At 35.5% G+C, this 16094-nt stretch overlaps 1 pseudogene; it reads left to right on the plus strand.

Moving 5' to 3' along the window:
• Positions 1 to 10443: 10443 nt before the first annotated feature.
• On the plus strand, positions 10444 to 11238 carry LOC111719821 (annotated as a pseudogene).
• Positions 11239 to 16094: the final 4856 nt, after the last annotated feature.

The following is a 16094-nucleotide window of genomic DNA, read 5'->3' on the forward strand; positions in this document are numbered from 1 at the left end:
TATTTTTAATATACATTGCTTTATGAATCATATTGGGAGAGAAAAATCAGAGCAAAAGGGAAAAACCATGGAAGAGATAAAAAACAGAAAAAAAGAAATGAACTGTTGTTTTTTTTAAAAAGGGAAGAGAGGAAAATCATTGTGCTTCTCCAAAATCTCAAGCCACTTATCACAGCATGTCTCAATTTAACAAATATTTAAGTGCCTGACATATGCATGTGTTTAGGGTACAAAAACAAAACTGTGTGCCCCAAAGGAGCATACATCCAACTTGAGTGAAGCAACTTGTAGCTAAGTAAATAGATAAAAGATATTCTGAGGAGAATTAACAACTAAGTGAGATACAGAGGGCTTCACATAAGAGCTAGCATCTGAGGTGAGCCTGGAAGAAAACTAAAGATTCTAAGAGGTGGAAGTAGGAAGGAGGACATTTCAGGCAGTGGATGCAGCTTTTGGGAATGCAAGGAGGCAGGAGATAAAATGTCCACACTGGGCAAATGCCAGTAGGCTGACAGTGCCTTAGTGAAAGGTATGACCTTTCATTTCTTGTTGGAGATGCCTCCTAAATCAGGAGTGTCTCGTTATTAAGGATAGATGATGACATCTAAAGCAATCACAAGCTAAAAATGGAGACCATTACAGGGAGTCCAACCAGACAGAGGGCAAAGATGTGAATCAGTCAATAAGCATTTATTAAGTGCCAGGAACAATGCTAAATGAGGAAGATACAAAGTTAAGCAAAAGATACATCTATCCTCAAGGAAGTTACAGTTTTAGGGAGGAGACAATATAAAGACATTTATGTGTAAACAAGCTCTATGCAGGCTAACCTGGGGATGATAAAGATGCTAGCATTAAGGGGAATTGGGAAAGGCTCTCTATAAAAGATGGTATTTTAGCCAAAAAGATCAATTTCCATTATCCCATGCTGTCTCTCAATCATATAAGTAAAGTATTCAGGGAGAAATGAGACTGTGGGAAAAGACAAGGTAGCTATGTCCCACCTTTCCTTTTTCAGTTCTTTCTTTTCCCTTGGTAGGACCTGGTAAGACCTTTCCCAAAGTAGTAATAAGAAATATCATGACATGAAAATAAGATCAAGCCAAGTCCAAACAGAAAAAATAGTTGAATGAGAAAACTTTCCTCTCTCCTCTCCGTGAGGTGCTGTATGTAGAGAGCAGTTAAGAAAGGAGTGAAATGGTTTAGGGACAACACCTTTCTTGGCTGAGGGAGTGTTTTCATTTCCTTCAAGCTAGGTCAGTAGCTCTTTTCCTCTTGTCCCTCTTGGGCTGAATGTGAAGGATTTACTGCACTCTGGAGAGAATCAAGTCAAAAAATACTATTGGAGCAAGAGTGCAATACTAACCAAAGGGAGTTCTTCAGAGACCCTACAGCAGTTTCTTATAACACCTTAACTGTTCATAACTGGAGGCACTAGTCCAAGGAGGAAAAAAGTCCAGATTTACTGCCATCCAACTGAATGACTTGAAGAATCATGGTTTACTGTGCTTTCCTAATAAGAGCTTAAATATCAACTGTACCTGGAATTAAAGACCTGAAAATGTCTTTGCTTACAAGAAATTTGATCATACTATCAAAGATGGAAAATGTTGGAACCCAGCTAGAAAACTCAGACAAACTGATAGTCTATGTTACCTCTCTGTGAGACTGCTCACCCAATAAAAGTTCAATTTATTTGTACAGAAAAGGGGAAGATTGTATCCCATCTGTTGGCACCTGAGCTGCAAGGGAGCAAAAATTGCATTTTATATACAGTTTAGACAACTCAGTGTGATGACAAATTCAGGGCCATGCTTTTAAGGATATTTGGGACAATATCTGACAGTCAAAGCAATGAAGGATATTCTATTGGTAACTGCCATCTTTGCCCAGAACCAGGATCCCCAGCAGCAACAGGTCCTTTACTAAATTTGTATTATCTATATCCTTCAAATCTGTACTACATTTTTCAGATTTGGCAAAAACAGGTATGTTTTAGAAACAGCTTCTCTCAAGAATTTTTCCCAGTCTTCTTCACTGAGGCCAATGGTATCTCTTTGCATGATTCTATTAGTCTTGATCCCAAGATCACAGGAGCAAGGCTCAGGAATCTGGTGACTTAAGATTCTCACATAAGAAATCAATACATCATTTCTTAGCTTCTTTATGTCTGGATTTTTCACACCATACTAATTCAGACCTTAGGAAAACCAGAAGGAAAATTTAGCTATTTTAGATATCCAATCCACTTGGGTTTAAGGTGACAACAGAATCACAGGATCATAGATCTAATTAAAGCTGGAAAGTATCATAGTAGTCATCTAGTCAAGCATTACATTTTAAAAATGAGGATACCAAGGCTGAGAGAGATTAACTTGCTGAGATTTCAGATATGGGATTTCTAAGGTGATGAATTAGATCTCTTCTGAATCTCTGGTATAGTGGGAGATACAGTTAAGTTAGTGCAGGTTTTGCCATTAACAAGCTGTATGACTTTAGAAAAGTTGCTTTCTTTCTCTGTGGTTCATGTTCCTCATCTATAAAGGAGAAGATAAGACTAGATGATGTCGAAGAGTCTTTTTCAGCTTGACATTCTAGAATTCTAATCCTAATAATTTTCTTTCTATATTAAAAGGATATATATGCATATGTATATATAATATTGTGTATCTCTATATTTCTTTCTTTCTTTCTATTTATCTATCATCTATTTATCTTTTACTTCCTTACCAGGAAAGTGATACTTCATCCTGTTCATCTTGTGCCACTTTTCCTTCTAATTTTCCTGAGGCCTGAATTAATATGGCATGAATAACCCAGACATGAAGAGTTGATGTGTTGATTTCTGATGTGAGAATCTTAAGTCATCAGATTTCTGAACCTTGTACCTATGTGATCTTGGGAACAAGACTAATAGAACCATGCAAAGAGATACCATCAGTCCCAATGAGAAATATTTGAAAAATTCTTGAAAGAGGTTGTTTTTAGAAGATACATGGTTTTGCATCTGTTCTACTGCCAACTATACCCTACAAAATGAATAGTCAGAAATTATGATCTAGATGCAGTGGTTCTCAAAGTATGGTCTAGAGAATTCTGGGGATCTCTGAAACCCTTTTAGAGGGTCTACAAATTCAAAAATAATTTTATTTCCAATATGGTAAATGTCTATAAATATAATCCAGATAAACAAAAATGCTTTGGAGAGATCCTAAATAATTTTTAATAGGATAAAGATACTGAAAACAAAAGTTTGAGAACCACTGATTCTAGAGGAACCAAACCAGTCAGCTTTAAACCTTCCTCCCTAGGGCTGTGCTGTGAGAATGGTGAGAGCCCACTATAAAAGTAACTATGCTTTCCTGTGATCTCTCTTCTTGCTGCTAAGTCTGTTCTCATTCTGCCTTGACCTCTTCCTACACATAAACATGTATACACTGCTTTTTACCTTGCCTTGGGAACAATAATCAGATCAATTCTATTATTTCCAAGATATCCACTTGTATCTCTAGCAGAACCTTTTTAGTCCTTTGAATTAGATGTTTACTTTGATGGGCAGAGGAGGGCTAGGAAGTCTGAATCTCAATTCTCAACTCAGGAACTAACTTGTTGTGTCACCCCAGGCAAGGGGCTTTATGTCTCCAAGTCCCATCTATTTATTGGGAAAAAAAATAATCTGTCTTGGGAAAGCATTTTGACATGCTTGGATAGAAGGCACAGTAAGAGCACAAAGCAGCAGTATCACTGAGAATGGATTCCCAAATCCCCAGGTCTTTGGAGAGTCACTCATCCCTCACTAATGGGCTATAGACTCAGCAGAATGGTGATGATGACTTCCTGTTCCCAAAGAGACCAAGCATCTCCTGGCTTATCATGAGGAGAGATTTAAGTCTCCTATTTACACACTTTGCTGACTTGAAGATAAACTCCTTCTGTATGGATGAGTGTTAAGCTTAATTTTAAAGCTTCTTGCTCCCTGGTAAATGATTTTGCTATTTATTTCAGTGAAACATTTACAGTCTTACTCATCAGGCCTTGGGGAATCATGCTCACCTCCAAACTGCCCAGGCTTGGGTGCTTGTTAGGAAGCTGCTGAGTCACCAAGGTAGAGGCCCGTTACCTGCCAAACAGAGCTTTTAAAAAGCCAAGTGGATCCACCTTTCCGGTGTAGTGAATCTACAGGATTAATCTGTGGCTTCTACCCCTTTTTTCTTCCCTCTCTAACTGGTGAGGATGAGAGTTGGGGGGAGAATAGAAGGATGGAGCATTCCCTGGGCTAGGAGAAAATATGGAGTAAGGAAGGAGAAGTTTAGCTGCTACTTCTCACTTTCCTCCTCTTCATTTCCATTAAATGTTATTATGGTTATTTTTGTTGTTGTTATTTGTCATCATTCTAGAAAAGGACCATGACATCAGGGAGGGGATGCCATGACATGCAAGTGAGTTGGGTTTGAGTGAAAGAAGGCTATTCAAGGTCACCTGCTTCTCTTTCCTCTGGATCCAGATATAGCTCAAAACAACTATTTTCCCAAGAAGAGGTCAAAGAAATTCCCATGATATCAAACACAGATTTGTCAGTTTTCATTGCATGAATCACTTTTGCTCCTCCTAACCCTCTCTCTCTTTTTTAATCTGACAATAAAGGACAGACACTGGACAAATAACAGAATTATTGAGGCAATTAGGTGGCACAGTGGATAGTGTAGTAGAACTGGAATCAGGAGGATTTAATCTTCATGAATTCAAATCCAACCTCAGACCTTTACTAGCTGTGTGATCCTGGAAAAATCACTTAACCCTGTCTGTCTCAGTTTTTCATCTGGAAAAGGATATGATAGTGTCTTTTCCAAAGAAACACCAATGAAGTCATGAAAAACTGGAGACAAGTGAAATGATTCAATGGCTATAAGAGCACTCAAGGCAATTTAATCAGTACCTTAACAATTTATCATCTTCACAAAATCCCTGAGAAATGGTGGGCCAGACATGGTTTAGAATTTGAGATCAGAAAGTTAGAATTGAAAGGTTCCCTAAAAGTTATTGAATCCAACCCATGCATTTTACAGAAGAGGAAATCAGGTATAGAAAATGTAAGTGACTGTTCCAAGATCATTAACATGGCAACAGTTAAATAGGTTCTTTAACTCCAAAACCAGTGCTCTTTTACTGCAATATGTTATCTTCCTCTAGGAAAGGGTAGCACAGCCCTTGTCAAGTGCTCTTGGAAAAGAAGGAAAAAATTCTATGTAGCAACTATGCTCTGACACTTCACTCTCTTAGCTCACATTCTCATCAACTGTTTTTTCCAACTATGGGGTGCCAATAATTAGCACCTCAGTTTTATTTCATTACTTAATATCAATTCACTGGTACAAAAAGTATAAGCATTTACCCCCAACACCTAGGATCCCTTCTTCCTTATTCCATCTAAGTTTCTGGGAAAGTACCTCACTCTTAGAACAGTTTCTACATAAGATAGCCCCACCAACTTCACATTTCGATTCAGCATTACTGGTAGCTGTGCCCTATTCTCAGCTACTGCTGGACTGGATCCTGACAACCACTACTGGAGGTCCTTCCTTGCTCCTTGGAGCATCAGGGCTGTTCTGGCTCCAAACCTCCCTCCTCTCTACCCAACCCTAGTGCAAAACCACCCAAACAAACTTAGAATCAATTCCAAACCCCAAACCCCCAAGGTTGGAGTCTCCTGATTAATATTCTTCTAAAACAAAAGAACAAACCAAACACTGAGTCAGGAAAGGGATCAAGATCATTTTCATGGGGCAACAAGTTGGCTTCAATGAGGAGAGACTCAGTCTTTTCCCTTGCTATATTGTCTTTGAACACATTATTTCTCAGCAAAAATAAATACATAAAAAAGTCTTTTTAAAGGCAGAATAGCTGCAGAAAAAAAAAAAAGGTTGATCTCTTATCACTGTCTTTTGTGAACACCTCTGCAATGAATCAAAGAGATCCCTATTCACTATGTGGTTAATTACCTAGAGTCAGATATAGACTATCTACACTTATTCTAATATCTCTCTAAAATATTTCCATTATGTGTCTTCACAACTCTCCTGAAAGTAAACTTTTAAGCCCACAAATTCCACATGAGGAATTTGTCTCAAACATGCTGATATAGTCTCAATGTATCACTACCCATTACACTCCACCAATTTCCTGTCCTTGGCAAATCACTTAACTTTTCTGTGCCACAGGAAACTCTCTAAAACTATATTTGAGAACAGTGCCTATTTACCCTTGACTTCATACACTGAATAAAAAAAAAAGACTGATACTGGGAGAAATGACCAATAAACTGTTTTCTACAAATGGCCCTGGATATATTAAGTATCATTGTCTTGGTGAAAATCAAGTCAAGAACTTGGATCTGTGGGAGCTACTGTTACACCTGAGAATGAAGATTGCAGATCCTTTGCTGTCCTGGGGTTCAAACACTGGACATTCTAACATTTTATTATTAAAATTCCAATTACGTTCAATTAATATCTTTTGGATTATAACATGTTTTCTTCTCTGAGTCAGATGACGTTTGGAAGATTAGTGGATTAGTCAACAAACATTTATTAAGTACCTACTATATGTCAGAGCTTTTGGAATAAGAAAACAAAAAGTGAAGCAGCCCATGTCCTCAAGGAGTTCATATTCTATCAAGACAGCTGACATGTGCACATATAAGTATATGTTGGTAACTCTATGGGGAATAAATACAAAATATTTCTTGTGCAGCATGATAAATGTAGAAATAGGTTTAGAAGAATTGCACATGATTTAGCCATAATAGGTTACTTGCTGTCTAGGGGAGGGGAGAGGGAGGAAAGGAGAAAAATTTGGAACACAAGGGTGTTGTAAGGGTGTATGTTAAAAACTGTCTTTGAATGTATTTTGAAAAATTTTAAAAACTATTATTATAAAAATAATACATGCAAAATAAATAAGGTACTTAATATAAAATAGTTTAAGAGGGAGGGCACTAGCATTTGATTCCAAGAAAGTCTTATATAGGAAATGGTACTTACTTCATCATGAGGGAAGAGAGGGATTGCATTTGAAGCAAAGATGAACAGGTAGAACATTGTAGTCATGATAGAGGGTCAAGATAAAGACACAGGATAGAGAAAGGGTACACAAGATGCTGATTAAAATTGTAATGGGACGAGGGAGAGGGAATATATAAGTTAATGGAGATAAATTTATGAAATGCTATATACTAATAATTTTAAATTTTTAATTAAGATCTTACTTTGAGTGCAGAATATTATCTAGGAGGCACATGGACAATGATATTTGGTCACCTGTCTTTTCTTCTCCAATAATCATGTGAGGAAACAACTTTAATTAGAAAAAAATTACTTGTAGCTTAAAAATAAACAAATAAATAATGCTTTAAAACTATCTGTAGCATCAGCAAAACACAATAATGTTTAATTCTTAATAATTTACAGAAAAAAGGCTTCCACGACTTAAAAGTCCCTCAGTAATATAAGACCAGTAAGGTAATCTAAAGTATCTTATTCCTCCTGGTCTTATCTTCCATTCCTCATTGGGAAGTCATGAAAGCAGTCATTTTTAGTTAGCCAAGCTATGAGGATTACTCTTGCTCAGCTATTTAGGGGATCCAAAGAGACCAGCTGAGGTTTCCCAAACTGATATGAATACTTGATCACTGCAATCTGTCATGTCATCTCTTCCATTTCAGAAAGCTGAATTTGGTTACATAAGTCCTTGGAAGGAGTGATAATGTCTAATGTGTGTGTCATAATATGATCTCAAGTTAATTACATAGCAATTTGATTTATCACTTCTCCTTGGCAGAAGGTATACTGTAGTTTATAATCTTTTCCAATATGTGGGATTCTTTTTCTATTCAGATCATTAAATAAACCTGGTACCTTACAAACCAATTTAAGGAGTCATAGAAGGTCTGCAGTTGGGGCTCAGAACCACAATCCTTCCACAAAAATTAGAGATTACCTTAAACCCAGCCTTATGTTATATGCTCTAAACAATTCAAAACAAGTAGAACAACTCACACTTACATAACACTTTAAGTTTTCTACAATACTTTCCTCATGGCAACTTTGTGGTATAGATGATACATTTTACAGATGAAGAAATTGAGGTTTAGAGAGATGAATTATCTTGGTTTAGGAAGCAAGGATTTCAGAGACAGAATTCTAAGTCATCTGCCAACTTCAAGTCAATCAATCAAGCAGCAAACATTTATTAAGGTCTTACAAAGTCCCAGGCATTGTGCTAGGCAGCAGAGATATAAAAATAAAAAACAAAACTGTTAAAACTACGCTCAGAGTTTAAATTCTATCAGGAGAGATAATGTTTATTTGTGTGAGTGTTTGTGTATGTGTACACAAAATAAATAAAAAGTAATTTTAGTGAGGGGGAGACATTAGTATCTAGGGAAATCAGGAAAGATCTCACATAGATGGTACCATTTGAACTGATCTTTGGTGAAAACTAGGGATTATAAAAGATAAAAAGAGAGTACATTCCAGTCATAGAAGACAGGGCAAATATATACACATTGGAGATGGACTGATAGAGTAGCAGATGAGTCAGTTTTTCTCTTTTCTCCTTAGGTTCTAGGCCAACCTTTCAGACCAAGTCCCAGAAATCCCCTTCGATCTCAATGGTACCAGTTTTCACAGGACTCGGTGGCAAACATTCCCCCATGCTCATGATCTTGAAAATATCTCATTAGTTTCAAGCAGTAGATAAAACTCAGCATAAGAGGAATGAGAAGAACTATTGGATTCCAAAGAATAATAATATATAAATAGACAACAAAAGCAGATTGGGGACAGATTGTGAAGGAATCACATGCATTTAGGTTTTGTTTCTCCCACCTGTATCAGGTACTATGTCTTCCTAACAGCTCTGGGGACTGATTGCCCTTAGGGTAGGCTTCTGTCCCAAGTAGTATAAGTCTTTCTAAGGAAAGATCATCTCCTAAAATATGAATTCCCACTAATGAAATCCATTTATGCTACCAGTTTTCTATTATAGATATATAGCTCCTTTTCTTTTGGGAATGTTCTCTGACAGCCCACTTTTCTCATTTTAGTATGAAATCCTCCTTCTACTTAACCCATTCAGATCTTCCCCTTCTGCTGTTCTTATTCTATTTTTCCACAGTCCCCAACTCTTGTTGAGCAATTAACAGAGGCATTATCTCTTCATTGTTCATTATTACTGACTAAAGGTATTATTATCCTCTTTATTATTCACCTGTGGACCTGGTGGTTGATGAATCACCCACTTCCTATTGTGTCATCCCTGCTACAAAAGATGTCCATTTACTTATATGGGTTACAGGATTTAATCTATAGAATATTGATTTCAAAACTTCCATCTTCATTTTTCCTGAATAATTTCTTCACTTCACTTTTTTTTGCTTTGCAGGATTGACTCAAATGCCTCTCTTGTTAAAAATTGATTTTTTTCTCATAGATGATTACGTTCTGGTTTGCAGAATATGTGTTTTAGGTTGAGCTCTTCTCTTTTTTAGATTGTACTAATCCATTCTTTTCTCTGTTTTTTTTATTACTACAGAATAATCCTAAATTATTTAAATCATCTTTCCTTTATATTTCAGGCTTCTTTTTCCTGTCTGTTTCAAAATTAGTTATTTGATTTTTTTTAAAGATAAATTTACCATTCATTTTTTAGCATTTAAAAATTCCTTGAGTTACAAATTCCTGCCTTTTCACTGCTCCCTCACCCATTGAAAAGAAATCAATTATACATGTGAAATCATGCAAAATATATTTCCATATCAGCCATGTTGTTAAAAAGCAAGAAAAATAAAGCTAAACACACATACCTACACGCACTTCAATCTGTACTCAGAGTTTATTAGTTCTCTGAGGGTGGATAGCATTTTTTGATCATGAACATTATGGCATTGTCTCAAATCATGTCAAGCAGAATAGCTAACTCAAATCACAATAGATCATTGTTACAATATTGCTATTACTATGTGCAATGCTTTTCTGGTTCTTCTCACTTCATTTTGCATCAATTCATAAAAGCCTTCCCAGATTTTTCTTAAACTAACCTTTCTTGCAGCTCAATAGTGTTCCATCACAATTATATATCACAGGAAACCTGACACTTCCAAGGACTTGATCCTTGTCATCCTTCCTTTTACTCATCCTCTGAGAATCAGAGGAAGACTGATGTTCCCACTTTCCCTGGCTTTTTTCCCCTCCCACACTTTTCTGTGATCTTTTTGGTCTCATATCAGTGAAAGACAAAGGAGAGCTAAGAAGCAGAACTGGAAGCAGTGATAGGCTCAGGATGGAAGGGAAGGGATAGACATAACCCATTTAGAAAGACCATTCAACTGAGAAGTAACCCCTGGAAAAGGCAGAGTATAGGAAACAATCACTTTTTGAAAACAATATGTTATATGAACCACCAAGCTTTCTGTTTATTTCTCCAGATAAACATAGCTTTCAGCTCCAGTCACATCCTGGGTACCCACCTTTAGATCCCAACTATATGGTATTCTTAACTGTACTTGTGAAAATATTCCTAAACATCTTGATGATAGCCATGAGAAGGAACAACACTTACCAAAGTTTTCTGATTATTGTTGCATGTCTATAATGCTCATTAGTTTCTTGCTCTTGGTGGGCCTGTCTTTTATAGCCTAGTTCCATGACTTTGCTCTTTGGAATTTTAGATGTACAAAATACTGTATCTATTTGTTACCTCAAATTATGTACTTTGCTTTGAGCTTTCTGCATTGTCCAGCTTTCCTTCCAGCAGGTTTGGATCACTACCTGAATCTCTCTCAGACAACCAAGGATTTGAACTTATTTGAATTTATTTCTTTTCGGTCATTTTTATTTGGATTCCAGATCTTGTGTATATTTTGGGAGACCCCACTATTTATGTAAGTCTGAGTAAACACTACCTTTCTTCCTAGCAGTGTCTCTTCTACATTAGCATTCAGAGTTCTGACTGTGTTTTCACTGTGTATTCTACTGGTGGTTTGCGCAACTTGTTGGTTTGAAGTTTTGGTGCCGATTCAGTCCATTCACATCACTTCCTATATGAAAAAGACCATCCAGTATTTTCTCCTTGACTCCTCCACACTAGTATCACATTATCATCTGTAAAAAGCAGCTCTTGACCAAGCTCTTGATTTGTTACTTAAGAGGTAATTTGATGTTTGTGCAGTCCTTTTCATAGTGGCCAGAAACTGGAAATTGAAGGGATGCCCATCAAATGGAGAATGGCTGAATAAATTGTGGTGTATGGATGTTATGGAATATTATTGTTCTATAAGAAATGACCAACAGGATGATTTCAGAGAGGCCTGGAGAGACTTACATGAACTGATGCTGAGTGAGATGAGCAGAATCAGGAGATCATTATGCACTTCAACAACAATACTACATGATGATCAATTCTGATGGACGTGGCTCTCTTCAACAATGAGAGGATCCAAATCAGTTCCAATTGATCAGTAATGAACAGAACCAGCTACAGTCAGAGAAAGAACACCAGGACATGAGTATGGACCACAACATAACATTTCCATTCTTCCTGTTATTGCTTGCTTGCATTTTTGTTTTTTTCTTCTCAGGTTACTTTTTATCTTCTTTCAAAATCTGATTTTTCTTGTGCAACAAGATAACTATATAAATATGTATACATATATTGTATTTAACATATACTTTAACATATATAACATGTATGGGACTACCTGCCATCTATCTAGGGGAGGGGGTGGAGGGAAGGAGGGGAAAAGTTGAAACAAGTTTTTGCAAGAGTCAGTGTTGGAAAATTACCATACATGTATTTTGTATATAAAAAGCTATAAAAAAGAGGTAATTTGATTGGAGAGACTGACTGAATTAATATTTGCATCATCCAGGTACCAAGTTCCTATGTAAATCAGAGACTTATTGACAACTTTGCAGGCATATAGTCTTTATTAAACATTTTCCAAAGGATTTTTTACTGATAAAAAAATAATCATATACCACAACTTGTTCAGCTATACCCCAATTGGTGGGTATCCTCTCACTTTCCAATTCTTTGCCACCCCAAAAAGTGCTGCTATAAATATTTTTGTACAAATTTTGTACAAATTTCTTTTTTCTTTGATGTTTTTGGGATATAGGCCTAGTAATAGTATTGTTGGTTCAAAGCCGATGCAGTTTTAAAATGTTTCTATTTATTACTGAAATTTTGGCTTCATTATGTGACAGGGTTTTTATTAGGATCAAATGAAATAACATATATAAAGTCAATATAATTAGCTATTATTATAAAAGATTGATTTTTTAAAATTCAGTTTAATGCTCACATGCCTTTGAGTTTGGAATTATTTTTCTAGTAACAATAATGACAATAGCCTCTACTTCTTGGGAGAAATTCTCCATAATGTGCTCAATTTTTTTTCCACTCTGTCATTTGGTATTCAAACATTTTCAGTTAACAGTTTTCTTCATGAATGTTGGAAAAATGTACAGATACATGAAGGCAACTCATGGGGAAGATACATTGCTAAAATCCTACAGTAAATCCACTGAGATTTCAGACTACTTTGGAGATGATCAGGATTTTTTTCTATAACCACAGAAATATGAGACCAGCAGAGAAATCCTTGAAACATTGAGATAGATGTTCCTGGAATAATGTATGTATGTCTCTAAGAATTAGCTGAAAATTCAATCAAATCACTTTGTGTACAATTGTTATTAATAAATCAGATCTGTGGGGTTTTTTTTTAGTGGTTATAGAGCAACTAGGTGGCATAGTCAGCCTTGTCCCAATCAGTGGTTTCACACTCAGTATGGAAAGTAAAATCCAACAGTAAATGTCCAGAACAAAAAGGGTCAGATCATCCCATTCAAAAATAATGTAAATACAAAATGTTTATCATAAACAAATAGAGGTCAGTGGAAAAAGATACCTTGTACAACTATAGGTAGGAGAAGATTTCTTTAGAGAGGGGGGATATAGGACATAAAATAAACCATTTTGATAACACAGTATTGATAAATCTCTGGAACAAACAAAATTAATTTAGCTAAGATCTGAAGAGAAATGAATCATAGGACTATAGATTTATATCTGGAAGGAACTTCAAAGGCCATCTAGTGTAGCTTAGCACCCTTATTTTACAGATGAAGAAATTCACTTTTAAGAAGTTTAAGGGATTTGCCCAATTGAGAAAAATAACATTGCAATCAGTTTTTCTGATAAAAGTGTGATAGTCAAGCTATGTTAGACACTAATCCAAACATATACAAACAAGATCCATTCCCTAAGAAATAAATAGTCAAAGGATATATACCTTGAAAGTTCTAAAAAATAAACCAGGCTATTAATAAATAGCATAAAAATGCACCAAATCACTAATAAGAAAAATACAAATTAAAATAATTCTGAGGTTCTATTTCATTCACATACTAGATGAGCAAATATAATAAAGATGGAAAATGACAATTGTTGGCAGGAATGTGGGAGGACAAGCATACTCATCTGCCTGTGGTAGAGCACTGAATCAGTTCAACTATTGTAGAAAACAATTTGGAGTATGATTCCAAAGTCATTGCACTATGTATACTACTTGATCTACTAATATCACTACCAGGTATATATCCCAAAGATAGAAGAGAAAGAAAAACCCATATGTAAAAAATATGTTAACAGCAGAACTTTTTGTCATAAGAAAGAATTTAAAGATGAGGAATCAGTCATCAAATGAGAAATGATTTAACAAATTATGGTATATTACTATAATGGAATATTGAAGTGAGAAATGACAAAAAGAACATATATAAAGAAATGTGAGTAGATATATAGAAAATGATGCAAAATGAAGTAAAAAGGACAATTTTTAGAAAAAACATTGTAAAGAAAATGTTGCAATTCTTAATGCAATGACTAATTAAACCAATTTTTACAATGTTGTAAAAGAAAAATAATGTTGAAAGTCTTGATTATTTTTCTTTTACAACATTGTAAAAAATTTACACTTGCATCAAGAATGCAAGTGACTAACAACAATGCATTGACTAACCAAATCACCAAGATGCTCCCTACTTCTTGATGCAAGTGTAAATGAGACAAAAGTTTTTTAGACATGGCTAAAATATGGATCTGTTTTGTATGATTCTGCTCACTTGTTATAAGAAAGAGTTTTTAAAAGGTGGAATTTTTCTGTGCAACTCTGATCCAGCAGTGTCTCTACTGGGCTTATATCTCAAAGATATCTTAAAGGAAGGAAAGGGACCCACATGTACAAAATTGTTTGTGGCAGCCCTTTTTGTAGTGGCAAAGAACTGGAAACTGAATGTATACCCATCAGTTGAGGAATGGCTGAATAAATTATGATATATGAATATTATGGAATATCATTGTTCTATAAGAAACTATCAGGAGGATGATTTCACAGAGGGCTAGAGAGATTTACATGAACTGATGCTAAGTGAAGTGAACAGAACCAGGAGATCATTATATATGACAACATCAATATTATACAATGATCAATTCTGATGAATATAAAACTCTTTCCAACAATGAGATGATTGATGCCACTTCCAATGATCTTGTGATGAAGAGAGACATCTACACCCAAAGAGAGGACTGGGGGAACTGAATGTGGATCACAACATAACATTCTCACTCTATTTTATGTTGTTCACTTGCATTTTTTTCTTACTCATTTTCTTTCCTTTTTGATCTGATTGTCCTTGTGCAGCAAGAGAATTATATAAATATGTTTACAAATATTGGATTTAATATATATTTTAACATGTATAACAAAAAAATTAAAATAAAGAAAGATATAGTGAAAAAAATTAGTTTTTTTGGTGAGGGAAAATTGGGGAGAAAAGAGTCTAGTGATAAGGGGACAGAAAGAAAGAAAACAAGAAGAAAGAAAAGGAAAAAAAGAAAGCATTAAAAATTTTACAGAACAGAAGGTAGTTTAGAGAAAAATAGACAAGTAGGACAGTTTTTGGAACTAATGAGCTGAATTTAAAAATACTTATCAATAAAATTGATAATTTTGATTATTGATAATTTTGATAAAATTGATAATATTGACAAATCAATAAACATTTATTAAGTGCCTACTATTTTCTAGGTACTGTGCTAAGCCAGGGATGTAAAATTAATAAAAAAGAAAAAGTCTCTGCCCTCAAGTAGCTTACAATCTAATGAGAATCTAATTTTCTATTCTGGTTTGTATTTAGAAATGTTCAGATTTGTGGTGTTTGTCAAAGTTAGAATTGTTAGGATTCTTACAAAGTGATAAGTCAGTTGTCTAATTTTAGCATTGTGCTTAGCAGTTCTCTAGTTCATACCTTTCACTCCTTTAAGAGTTCACACATTAGCGTTCGAGATTCACAAGTTCAGTGGAGTCACAAGTCACAGCTCCCACAATCCCACTCTCGGAGGAGGAGTCAACCTTTGAGTTCATACCTTTAAGAGATCATATATAAGAAGCTCTTGGAGCCTCAGCCAGGAGTCAGTTGGGGAGATTTAGAGCCAGGATTCAGAGGGAGCTAGAGGCTGAAGCTGAAGCTGGAAGAGACAAAGGACTAGCAATAAGAGCTCCAGAACCGAAGAAAGCTAACTGGGTTATTTAGGAAGAGACAATAAAGGACTGGACTTTAACTCCTTGCTGCATTTGAAGAGATTTTACTGAACTGAAACTAAGGCTGCCTCCAGAAGCCCCCCAAGAAATCTGCTCCCAGAGAATGATTATATTTGAGAAAAGAGAACATTACATAAAATAACAATGAAACACGTTTTTTTTTTTTTTTAAACTACTATTAGATATGCTTGGCAAGAAAGAAACAAGGATTGCCTGTAAATAAAAGGCTATTAAATAAAAATTAAAAAAAAAAAGAAACAAGGATTGAATCTACTTAGATCACTCGTCTCTCCATCCTCTGGGACCAACTCAAGGTGAAGCTTTCCTTCCTACTCCCCACTCTCTCATTTGACTCTTTTTCCTGCATCAAGAGACTTACCTTTAGGTACCTATGGTTTTAGCTTAGATGCAATCCAGATGGAAAGAAAAG

Source organism: Sarcophilus harrisii, chromosome 3 (genome assembly GCF_902635505.1).
Source record: "Sarcophilus harrisii chromosome 3, mSarHar1.11, whole genome shotgun sequence".
In the NCBI taxonomy this organism is placed as follows: Eukaryota; Metazoa; Chordata; class Mammalia; order Dasyuromorphia; family Dasyuridae; genus Sarcophilus; species Sarcophilus harrisii.